Source organism: Sinocyclocheilus rhinocerous, unplaced genomic scaffold (genome assembly GCF_001515625.1).
Source record: "Sinocyclocheilus rhinocerous isolate Xijiao unplaced genomic scaffold, SAMN03320098_v1.1 scaffold485, whole genome shotgun sequence".
In the NCBI taxonomy this organism is placed as follows: Eukaryota; Metazoa; Chordata; class Actinopteri; order Cypriniformes; family Cyprinidae; genus Sinocyclocheilus; species Sinocyclocheilus rhinocerous.
Genome location: NW_015659927.1, coordinates 156,517 through 169,825, shown reverse-complemented (window position 1 = coordinate 169,825; position 13,309 = coordinate 156,517). Strand labels below are relative to the sequence as shown.

At 36.2% G+C, this 13,309-nt stretch overlaps 1 long non-coding RNA gene across 1 annotated transcript; it reads left to right on the top strand.

The window, feature by feature from the left end:
* The first annotated feature begins 270 nt into the window (after positions 1–270).
* LOC107724431 (uncharacterized) lies at positions 271–12,067 on the top strand. Its single transcript, XR_001638024.1, has 3 exons — positions 271–565; positions 11,000–11,188; positions 11,991–12,067. It is a non-coding gene; the product is annotated as an uncharacterized LOC107724431 (long non-coding RNA).
* Positions 12,068–13,309: the final 1,242 nt, after the last annotated feature.

Here is a 13,309-nt window from a genome sequence, read left to right as displayed (position 1 = left end):
TGTTCTATTTTTTATTATCTGTGTTTTTTGTTCTGTCACTGTCATTCTGTTACACTGTGGAAGCTTCTGTCACGAAAACAAATTCCTCATATGTGTAAACATACCTGGCAATAAAGCTCATTCTGATTCTGATTCTGATTAAAATGCAACATTTGCTAAATGCATTTCTTATACTTTTCGCCAATTGAATTGACTTGAATGACTCTAGCTTCACAAAATACTTCAAACCAATTATCAAGCACAGGCTTCGTTGTTATTTCTTTCTTCCGCGTCTCAGTTTCTTTCTCTCCAGTAATTGGCAAGCATAAATCCTAGCACAAGTCCTGGAGCCGCTCCTGCACGATCCGCTGTTATCACACATGCACACTGCTCATCAGTGCTGATCTCAGGCTGACACACGGGCTCACCGCAGGGCACCGCTTCATCAGACACACCGCATCTGATCCACTCTTCCACAGGGGACAATAAAGTCACCGCAGACGCTGGCGAACAGCTGACCACTGCAGCACAGTGACGGGTCACTTAATGAAGTGAAGTCTATTGGACGTGTGTGTGGTGCATGTAGGTGAGTGTCACAGTCCTGTAGCTCCTGGGGTTTGGCAGAGCGCCCGGATGAAAAATTTAGCTTACAGTCTTGTTAACAGACGCTGCCCGGCGTGATCCTCAACACTGACCTGGTCAGTCTAGTATCTCCAACACTAGATGATGTTCACCAAGTGTAATGTTTTAGAACCTGGATAAACATCTCAATTATCCACATGCAATCCACACAACTCTAGTCCATCAATTAACATCTTGTGAAGTGAAAAGATGCGTGATTATAATTAACAGATTCATTATTAAGACATTTTTCCTCTGCCAAAATAGTCCCCACTTCCTCCAGTGAAAAAGTCCATCCCCTGTCATCCTCTCACATCAAAATCCACTGACATATTTGTTTAGAACTGTTTTCACTTGTAAACACTGCTTAATCTGAGCATATTTCTTTCCTGATTTTAGCCAGAAGCAACTGTTTTATGTTAAAAACCATCTTATGGATCTGTTTATTACAAACACACAGCTTTTCACATCACTAGACATTAATTGATAGACTGGAGTCTTGTGGATTATTGTGATGTTTATATCAGCTGTTTAAACTCTCATTCTGATGGCACCCATTCACTGCAGAGGATTCATTCAAGTGAAGTAATGCTAGATTTCTCCAAATCTGTTACAAAGAAACAAAGTCATCTTCATATTGGATGGTCTGAGGGTGAGTAATTTTTTTTTTAATCAAATTTTAATTTTTGGGTAAACTATTCCTTACATGGCTCTGTTAGCCCCCATTGGATTAATGTATAATTTATTGTAGCCTACTTACTTTAGTTTAGTGCCATGTGCACACAAATTACTTTGATAATGACTTAAAATAATATAAAATAAACACATTAAATTATTTATTTAGAAAAAATAATATAAGGAAATAGATTATTTCATTTAAATAAAATAATCAGTTGCAGAACCAGATAAAATCAATGGATCTAACAAAACAGAGCAGTTTGGTAGGTGCTATTCATCCTAGGTGCACATGCAGGAAGGTTCCTGCAGCAGCCAAGCAACTACCATTGAGATGAATGGAAATGCTAATGGATAGCTTTTTTATGGACCTCCTTGGAGAAATACAAAAAATTACCAAAATGAGATGTTTATCCTCCAGATCGTCCATTTCCCTGTGATGTCAAAGCAGCTGCTAAGACAGACGTGTCATCTGTAAATCTCACTTGTGTTCAGTCCCAGCACCACAATTCATGTATATTCAGCTTAATTAGCTCCCTATCTCTCCCTCTCACTCTCTCTCTCTCGCTTTATAATAAGTGGGTCACTGGCAAGGGCTCAGAAAAGCCTGATGCTGATTATTTTTTAGAACTAAACAACTGTTGGCTAAGATGCACATTTAGTGTTATGACTAGTCTGTGTGGTTAATTTGCAGAGGAATACTAAAAAAAATAAAAAAAATAAATGAAAGATATAGTTAGGAGATGAAGCATAGTGCACAGCCTCAACATGTTTGAAAAAAAAAGAATTAATTAAAAATCTAAAAATAAGTGCTAATAATTGGTTCATTTAAAAACTATATAAAATAGTGTTATTTTAGTGTAAATTATAGGCTATACTATTATAGTATTTATTAATATTTTGAATTTTATTAACTTATTTTAGTAATTTAGTTATGTGCATTTGTCATTTTAATTATTTGCTTCATAAAATAAAACCATATATATATATATATACATATACATACACACACACACACACATCATATATATATAGTGAGAGAGAGAGAGAGAGAGAGAGAGTTTCACATACTATTAATTTGTGAAGGATTACAGAAAAACAAATATTCATAAATAATAAAGTTGATTATAAAATGAGATTCTTGGATGGACAGATGCAAGTCAGCTACACTGGTGAATGTGGCGATGAAGCTAATAGGATGTGTGTGTGTGGATTCAACTGCACCAAGCAGCTTCATTACAGAAGCAGCAGGGGGTTTCTGTGGGTTTAACTGTGCAAATAGTATTCATTTAAGAGAGAATTATGCTCTCCTAACCTTATACTCTATCCTCTATGGCCTAATGGCCCAATTCTGCTGGGAAGAGGTCTCCATCATACAGGCTTCAGGGCAGAGTTATTTTCTAATTGACCAGCCCTGCACTGTTCAGACAAAATAAACACAATCTTCAGCTGGAGGTTAAGATGTTAGCCTCATCACACTAATTCATGCTGGGTGAAAAAAGGCCACTCTTTAAGAGATGCTGCAAATTGAACCACTATTGATATTTTAATACTTTTTTTTTTCAGCAGCCTAATTTGACCTCTCTTTCATTTTGCTCTGCTCATCTTGTAATCAGCTTGCTCAGGGACAGTTAAGTAAGTTAACGCATGCAAAACTCACAGCTCTAAACAAAGCACAGTAAAGTGTGTGGGAGGCTGTGCTTTTTCATTTGAGTAATTTCCAAAATGAAGATAACCTGTAAGAAATGTAGTAGGCTAATTAAAGCATCAAACCATATCAAAATGTGTTCAACAGTTTCGTTCCACCTCAGACTGAGCAAGAGGTTCTGATATTTCTTATATCATGTTTTTACTGACAAAAACACAAATATAAAATATTTTTAAATACTAGTTTATCTGTAATGATAAAGACTTGTATTTTTATTTTCAATTTTTAGCATTCTTCAATTTAATCATGAAATTTTGAGAGGAATTTATTTTTGTAAAAAACTAAAAAAAAGTATCTATCGTCTTAAAAAGACTCTTCTTTAAATATGATTAATAGGGAAAAATGATTTGTGCAGATGCAAATTACATGTTAAATTAGTTTTAATAGTATAAAACTGCCAGCCACAGGTTTTTCATGCCGAGAACTCTGCTCATATTTTCTGCATAATGATGCATTTAAAAGGAAACGACCAACGGATGTTTATAAAAGTTCATATCGCTGTTGCGGATAAAATACAACACAGATAACATTAAATAAATATTTTTTACCAGGTTAAATGTTGATTATTAGTAACTCAAACCCCTTTATCTAAACCTCTCTAGGTCGCGCACATCCACCATGTAATTTTTTTAAAGCGCTTTATTTGTGTTTGTAGTTCTGGACCAAATCCTTCGCCAAAGCGCAATGGATTGTGGGCAATATTAGCCATTAGAGTGTGCACGGACAGAGCTTGGCTGCGTTCCACTCCCCTTTTAGACATGCACTTGCAAACTTCCCTAAGCACTTCCTCTGGGGGGAATCCCCGCTGCCATTTTGAAGTGTGTTCCACTTCCTGAAGTGGATGAGGGAAGTTTATATGGACAGACCCTTGACCCCTCGATTTTGACCGAGGGAGCGAGTCTGCTTCATATGCACACTTCAGGCCGCTCCATAGACCACAATGCAACACGATTGTGACGTCATCGCAGATCGTGTTTAATTTATCCCCACCCCAAACAACTCTATAATATATGAATGATTTTTTTTTACATTTATAACAGCCCAAACATACCTATATACATATAGAATGCTGCACCAATCAAATTCATAAGGGAAAAAATGTAAACAATAAACCAACCCCATAGCTGATTCTAAGTGATCAAGGGCTTAGGTTGTTTCAGTTCAGCCCATTCCAAGGGTTCCGCCAGAAGTGGGCACTCATGCAACGTAATCAATGACGTACATCCGAGTAAACAAGACGGAGGGAAGTTTGCGAGTGAAGGGCATAAAAAAATGGACTGGAAAGCAGCCATTGTCTTACGGGAGATGAGAGGGTCTGTATTACTTGGATCAGGTGTGCCTTAATAACCAATCACATTACAGCCTTGACATCATTTAATTTTTTAGTTAGAGTTGTACGATACTCAGTCGCCATTTACGGATACCATAGGAATGAATAAGTGCCGTAAACTGAATCCCACCTTTCGCAAAACGTCAGTGACTTCTCTTATAAAACAGCATTTTTTTTAGGTGTAAACTAAAAATAGTTCAATCCAAAAGTATTGTTTAGGGATCAGTGACTTCTCTCATAAAACGGTATATAACGGTATTTTTCGGTATAAACTCTAAAAATAGTTCAATCCAAAAGTATTGCATAGTGTAAAATATGTTGAAGATTAGCTGATTTGGCTGTCGATTAATTAAATGATAAGCTGTTTCCTCTAAAAAGCTGTTTATTCAGCGTAGTGAAGCCTCTCCTCCATTGGCATCCATTAAAAAAAAAAAAAAAAAGCCTCTGGTCTCCTTTCTGTTAGCATTTGTCGTTAAAGTTTTTTGGCTAAAGGTTGCAGGCTTGCCTTCTAGTGGCTTTGGCATGATCCATACTTCAAAAATCAACCTGAAATAGTAGACCATCCGGGGACTTTTGGCATACTCTTTTCAACATACTATGCTTTGGGACACACTTATTCTAATCTCACATACTATTTAGGATGGATTGTATGAACATTGGGACGCAGGGCAGTATTCATAAGAACAAAAAAAGGACACCTTTTCATTTAGAATTTGTCTTAAATCTCAATTGTTTTGTTGTTAGAAATTGTTAGAAAATCGTATCGTGAAATCAGTATATCGTGAGTTGAGTGTATCGGAAAATAGACTTTTCCCCCACATAAAGATTAAAATCTTATAGTTTTAACCCAAATGTGACCTAAAATAAATACAATGCCTTTCAAAAGTTAAAAAGAACAGCATTTATTCAAAATAGAAATCTTTTCTAACAATATAAGCCTTTACTATCACTTTTTATTAATTTAACATATCCTTGCTGAATAAAAGTATTAATTTCTTTCAAAAAAGAAAGAAAAAAAATTACCAAAAAAAAGTAGTGTATATTGTTACAAAAGATTTCTATTTTAAATAAATACTTTTCTTTGGAACTTTTTTTTATTCATCAAAGAACCCTGAAAGAAGTATCACAGGTTCACAGTCTAACAAAGCCTCTGGTCTCCTTTCTGTTAGCATTTGTCGTTAAAGTTTTTTGGCTAAAGGTTGCAGGCTTGCCTTCTAGTGGCTTTGGCATGATCCATACTTCAAAAATCAACCTGAAATAGTAGACCATCCGGGGACTTTTGGCATACTCTTTTCAACATACTATGCTTTGGGACACACTTATTCTAATCTCACATACTATTTAGGATGGATTGTATGAACATTGGGACGCAGGGCAGTATTCATAAGAACAAAAAAAGGACACCTTTTCATTTAGAATTTGTCTTAAATCTCAATTGTTTTGTTGTTAGAAATTGTTAGAAAATCGTATCGTGAAATCAGTATATCGTGAGTTGAGTGTATCGTTACATCCCTAATGATCGATATTTTTACTTTAACAAAAATCATGTCACACTGTGAAATGAGCAAGTGAAATCTAACAGTTGATTAATAGTGGTGATAAACTGTTTAAAAAATGGCCAATTATAGCATCTAAAACATACTTTCCCATATGCCAGTATATAAATTAACATACAATTTTGATTCTGAAAAAAAAAAAAATCTTGTCCCTGTCCATTTGTCAGCTCCCCAGCAGACAAAAACTGATGATTTCATTGGTTTTCCTTGCATATCTCCTCTTCTCTCTTTATCTGTGTCTTGATAGAGTACAATTTAAACACAAGACAGAAGAAGAAGTAAATAATCTTCCATAACATCCAATCCAGACTCATTCTCTTTCAGCCAGTCTATTTATCATCTGAGCACCTGCTCTGTGTGTCCAGAATGAGTTCAGTGTGTGCTGACAGAGGACTGATCTCATTCGAAGCCAGGTTATATCGGCCTGTCACTCCAGAGCCGTTTGAGCTGGAAAAGTGCGAGTAAGGGCAGAGAAGAGGGGGCAAATAATTGGAGCTGCAGGGCTTCAGGTGTAATAACAGATCTGCCGCTCCCTGGAGCCTCGTTCTGCCTAACAACAGACCCGCTTTAGCATCTCCTGCTGTTACTGCACATATATTCAAAGACAGACTAACACAACCTGATTGTTTATGACACAAAATCACAAGCAGCGAGATTATTCTGTCTCTCACTACAGGCACAATGCTGCTGAATTGCAAGATATATGGAAAAAAGCCAACTAGACTGACTAGCATCTGATGATTTTGAAGCTTATAACACTGAAATAAGTGTCTGTGGTTGTAATCGCACTGTACCTGGAGTCATAATGGTTATTGTGGTGGTTGATTAACACAAAGATACAAATTGTGATGAAGAATAGTGAAATACAAGCAAATGCTCGATATGATCACTGTGACTGGCTGATTAGCGTGTCAAAGCAAATCCATATGAATGAGGCAAGCTGGTGCAGTCACGTCCAAACCAAAATCAACTTGAAATTAATATGAAATGATATGTGAGGGAGGTTTAGTGCAAACTCAGTTTGGTTAAATTAAAGGTTAACCAAATTGTTTGGGTGAGGGTTAGATATCAACAATCGAAAAGAAGCTTACAATATATTGTTTGTTTTATTAAAATAATTTTTGAAGCAATATAAAAAATGTTTAAAAACCTCATAAACTTGATGCAAATTTGAATGAAGTTATGATCAGATATGTAAATAAATACTTTTCTTTGGAACTTTTTTTTATTCATCAAAGAACCCTGAAAGAAGTATCACAGGTTCACAGTCTAACAGCAGCACAACTGTTTCCAGCACTGATAATAAATCAGCATATTAGAGTGATTTCTGAAGGATCATATGACACCAAATAATAGTAATAGTTCATGAAAATTCAGCTTTGCCATCACAGGAATAAATTATATTTTAAATTAAATAGAAAAACGTTATTTTAAATTGCAATAACAGTTCACAAAGTTAGTTTTTTCTGTATTTTTGATCAAATAAAAGCAGCTTTGATGAGCACAAGAAACGTATTTAAAAAAAAAACATTAAAATCTTACTAATCCCAAACTTTTGACCAGCAGTGTACATTTAAGAGTATATAACATTTTATTTTGCTTGCTTGTTGTTTATTTTGAACCAGGCCAAGCATTTCAAATTATTTCTCCAAGGAATTCAAAAGTGCTAGTGAGAATATTAACTATGAGAGATTCAACAGTAGCTCTCTGATCCTGACCATACAATGCTTTCTGCCTCTGATGGCCTTTATGCAGTGAATATTCACTGCTACACGAGTGTCTGAACAGGCTCTTGGATTCCCCCTCCACACCAGACAGACTCACTGGCCTGGCTCTGCATTCACTGGAATTAAATCAGGCACTTTACAGATGGCCCAAGTGAATTATTTATGGCCGCAATAAAGTTATGGCTGCCACTAATTTGGAGCTTGATGGGGTTATCCTTTAACTGAGGATCATGGGCAAACATGAAGTATTTACCGTTTTCACAGATTTGATTAGTCCTTCATGGCCTCGTGTATCTCTGACGCACAGCACTGAGGCTGCGTAGCCTATCTGTGGATGTCAGATGAGTCTGAAAAAAATTCAAATGCTACATGTATTTATTTTAGACCATAATATAATATTATTATATTTATTTATTTAAATTCTAACATGCACAATTTATATTAAAATGCTTCTTTTAAACAACACGTTTCTTTGACTGTTTTTTTTTTATATACTATTACTAGTTTCCACTACATGAAAGCAGCATAATTATTTCTGTGATCGTATCAACAGGTACTCACACTGTGCATATAAGCATCGAGTGCTTTTAGCTTAATGCAGTGTGACAACATGTATTTGTTGTGCCATTTTGTCACAAAGCATAGATCCGTCTCTTTTTTTTTTGTTTTTTTGTGGGCAATAGCATTACGTATACAGAAAAAATCCTATACAGTCTTTGAAAAAAAAACACCTATCATAAAAAAAAGTCACTGCATTCCCTCTATAACATTATAATTTTGGTAAGGAGTGCATGCATTTAGATGCATTTGAGGAAAAATTATCTTCACTGCTTCTCTGTGTATCATCAAGTTGCCATTTTTCATCAAGTTGCAAATGCAAAATAATTAGCTGAGTGTTACGAGAGCATGTGAAAACCGTCATCGCTTGCCCCCCTGCACTGAATCCACAGCGCATTCAGCATGCAGAATTTTGACTAGCATTAGCGAGGTACATATTTCCTGTCTTGTCAACAGTCCTGTTTGGCCCGAACAAACACATGGCCCATTTGTGAGTAAACTGGGTGTTAGGCAAGCATTAATATTCATCCTTTTCCATCCAGCTTGCTCTGTCTGAGCTCCCTGAGGTATTCACGTCTGATCAGGACAAGCACTCACCCATGTGAGGAGCCCGATGAGTGTAGGAGGCTTAATTAATCAAAGCCGTCTCTCTTGCTCTCTGTGATTCATCTCTTTTCCTTCAACTTTCTCTTTCCTCTCCATGTTCAGCTCCCTCCTCCGCCCATCATCAAAGTCCTGGTGCTGAGGGGAAATGGAGGCGATCTCCCATCTCTTTCCTGCGATTAGCATCCTGTTGTTTCTGTGTGAACTCAAGACGTTTAATCAAACACACAGCAGGCCTGGGTCATAATGACCCCGAAGCGTAACCCAGCGAATCTGCTCTTAAAGAACACTTTGAGCTCCATTAGCTTTGCTTATACAAAGTGGAAAAAGAAGCATCTGTCTATAGCTTCTTCTAGCTAGCCCTCTAGTCAAAACAAGCAATGAAAGAGCTGATTCAAAATAACATGAGCTGATAGTATTGATGTTGTTATTATTTCTGAATTATTAATTTTAGAAGTGCATGTCAGGTGTTTTTAGTATTTTATTAATATTAATAAATATGAATAGTTTAGTTAGTATGTACAATTAAAATATTTTAATTAATACTTTCATTCAGTAAGGATGCATTCAACTGATCAAAATTGACAATAAAAGACATTTATAATGTTGCAAAAGATTTCTACTTCAAATAAATGCTATGTCCTATAACTTAAAATCAGTGTAGAATGATTTCTGAAGGATCATGTGACACTGAAGACCGGAGTAATGATGCTGAAAATTCAGCTTTGCATCACAGGAATACATTACATATTATAAAACATATAAAAATATATATTTTAAATTGTAATACTACTTCACAATATTACTGTTTTTACTGCAGTTTTATTCATCAAATAATTGGCACAATGAATGTAAATATTCATTGCATGGTGAGCATAAGAGACTTCTTTCAAAAATATAACAAATCTTACTGACTCCAAAAGTTTGAACAGTGGTGTATATACTTCTGTATTTCTTCGTCTTTTTATCCTGAAGTTAATGTAAAATCATGTCATGTTCTGTTCTCCATTAGATGCTTCGATCAATGTTAACAAACCAGTATATTCAGGTCTAGACAGGTATGAATTTTGAACTTACGAAGGTAAGAGCCACTACCAAGATCAGTAATGCATGCAAACAACAGAGCATTTCCTGCCTCTGCTGTTATACACAAGTATATAGCTGTGGTGGACTGTGCTGAAAATCCTATTACGCAGAGAGAAAAATGTCATTACAGTAAGAGAGCTGTTTCTGATTCTATTTTCTGTTGCGATGAGGGAAACCCTTGTCAGGGCCGAGTGAAGGGTGTCATCCATCAGATGCTATTGCCTGTCTGGATGATAAGTCTTAATCCACTTGTTTCAGCAGTAGATAGATTAGCGACAGACTAATGCACCGTGAATGAAGCGCTGCCACTTGTTGTCAAACACACAGGTGTCAAGAACCATCTCATGGGGCAGGCCAGGAAACGGTCACTCTCTGAGCCCATAAAGTTCATAACACACAAGCTCCTAGAGCATTATAAAAAATAATGTTCTGTGTAAAACAAAGAGAATAAAGGGTTCACTTAGGTACAAATGTGTGCCTTTTAAAAAGGGTACTGCCCAAGTGACAGCTTTTGTACCCTTTTCTGAAAGTGTAGCATACAGTATATAATACATATAATATAGCAGCCGCAAATAGTACGACACTTACTCCACGTTTAAAATATCTCTGCATTATTTAACAAAATATCTAACCAAGTGGCATTTCTTTTAAAGAAAATAGCACACGATTTGCATTTTTTAAAGGCATCCCTGTAGTTCAAACGGTCGATTCATTAAATATATACTGAATTCATTGTATGTGGCTTTGGATGAAAGCTCATGCCAAATGCATAAATGTAAATATAAAAGCTTTAACAAAAAGTTTATTAGGTTACAAATAAGAAAACAATAGATATATTGTTCAAAATTAAGGCAAAAATTCTGAAACATATTTGAACACAATCTGGTTGCCAAATGTAAGTGAAATATTATCATTTTCATTATAGTTTTCAGACTGTTAAAATGTAGGTCAATAGCACAAGATAAAGATGCTATTTTATAGAATGATCCCATGGTTGATCTATTCAGCCATTGTAACAGCATCTTCAACAAAACCCGAAAAAGAAAAAGAAACGCGAAATATCCAAGAGGGCATTATTAAAAGGTACAATGAAGGGGATGGGCCGAGTGCTGGGCTGCCACGTGTCTTAAATGAAAAATGGCTTTCTGTGTCCCAGGAGCCTGTGAGCGCTGATGCCTTTAGATGCCCAAGCAGCCGAGCATATAAAACCAGGGACATGCAAAACAAGGGGGGAAAAATGAATATGCGAACAAAGGCGGAGCTCCTATCCCCTGGGGTGTGAGGACGAGGACGGGTGCGGGGAGACCTGAAATCACCTCATCCAGCGAGCTACATCATTTGCATGGTGCATAATCTCCAAGGCTCTGCCATGCAAATACCTCATAATGTTGATACGGGAGACTTTCGAGTGGCTGTCAGGGGTGAATTTATATATGCACTGCCAGCCAATGCAGAGCCCTAAATCACTTTCAATTAGGTGACACTTTCAATATACAGACTCTGATTTAGAGATATGGATAGTTCTCCCTGCTTTGAGGCCTGAATCGAGCCAGCATTGCCTAATATCAGATTTAATTCAGAAGTTTTGGCCCTCACCCTCCTCTGCCATGTCTATTCCCATTTTCTCAGGGGTAAATTCATTTAGGCTTACTCTTTCTGTTTTAGGTGAAGAGAGACACATTTAGTATGTTTGTAACACACCGTGATTCAATAAAAATGAGAAAAAAAGAAAGAAAAGACATCGCTTTTTCTGACTGCTACCTGCTCTATCAAATTTAGCCATTTTGTGCATTTGAGTTTAGCAGATTAGATTTTTTTTTGATTTTGGACATTTATTCAAACAGGGGGCTATAGGCCTATTAAATAAAACAATAATAGGTTAAGTAAATGTATAATATTGTGCATATACTGTATTTAACAATACATTCACCATTTAAGCATTATGGAAACTGAATGACTTGCCTGAGGTAAATGTAGGCTAATGTTACATGACAAGGCATTCACAAGCTGTTTTATTTACTATTTTTCGTGAATAAAACACAGATTGGGAGATTAGACTAGACATGATGCAGTTCAGTAAGCTGTACTAAATCTTTCAACACCATCTGATATTCATTCTTGTTTTTTAGTTTGTTCGAAAACTACAGAGGAAGAGATGGACGGTTTGCTCGGTTACGCTCTCCATGTGTCGCCTGAATGGAGCAACATGTAACGCCACATTAATGACGACCAAAACAACGTTTAGCTATAGTTTGAATTAAGAGAAACTGAATTATAAGACTTGATTAAAAGTAAAATATGTCAAAAATCTAAATTCAGTGTTTAAGTAATTCTGAGTTTCTGAGTATACGTTTCTGCTTATAATCATGTCCTCCTCGAAACGGCTCATCTGACAAGAGCTCGTCATATAGGCCTACTTTTGAGACAGACAGACAGACAGACAGACAGACAGACACATAGACATACAGACAGACAGACAGACAGACAGATAGACAGATAGATAGACAGATAGATAGATAGATAGATGAATGATAGGATGTATGCTAACGTGTATTGGTGGCAGAGAGAGCACTCTATCGCACACGCACACAGCGGGAAGCTTATTAATAGCTCTAATTTGATAATCAGGCATAGGGATCTGGGGCGATTTGTAGAGGAAGTAATTGTGCCTGTAATTGTGGCTCAGTCCAGCTAAGGGCTTTCATTTCCTCTAATGGAGTGAGTGTGGCACAAGACAGAGGAACACGGGCTGTCAGAGCAGTCAAAGGACAGAGCAAAGATTTTATATTTATCCATTTATCATCCCTCCTTCATTTACATTTCCGCTCCTGACACTGATGAGGCCTATCAGATAAAGACAGAGATCATATCATACCTCAAGATAATAATCTTATCTGACACTATGATTCACTATGTGTACCAGTCTCAGTAATAGTCAAGGCAAAATCTGATTAAAATGTCAGCCCCTATCTGCTGAGTCCACTTCACAGATCATTTAGGACATCATTTAGGGAGTTAAAAGTTTTAATTTTAAGGAGAATACGATTATTTCATATCCTGAATGATTTTACCTCCTTCATTAGGGTGATTTTAAGATTTCTTCAGACATTATAAAGAGACACAGTGTCAGGAAGGTTGAATTGAGCTTAATTGAGACATCAACTGCAGTTAAAAGATCCATATCCTCATTTAAGGAGTTTCAAGGTGCTGTGTTTTACCTCTCAATTACACATTTTATAACAAATACTACTTTTTATAAAATTTTAAAGTAGCCTAATACCTCACACATCAGGGCTCCAGTTTTATCAGTAATTTTCAGTCAGTATTGGGTCAGTATTTCTTTAAGAAATGTAGGATTGATTAAACTAATAATAAAATGATTACAAGACTGTAAAGACTTGCACATAAAAAACAAACAAACATTTTTTGCACAAAATATTAAGCTTTCAACATGTATAATAATAAG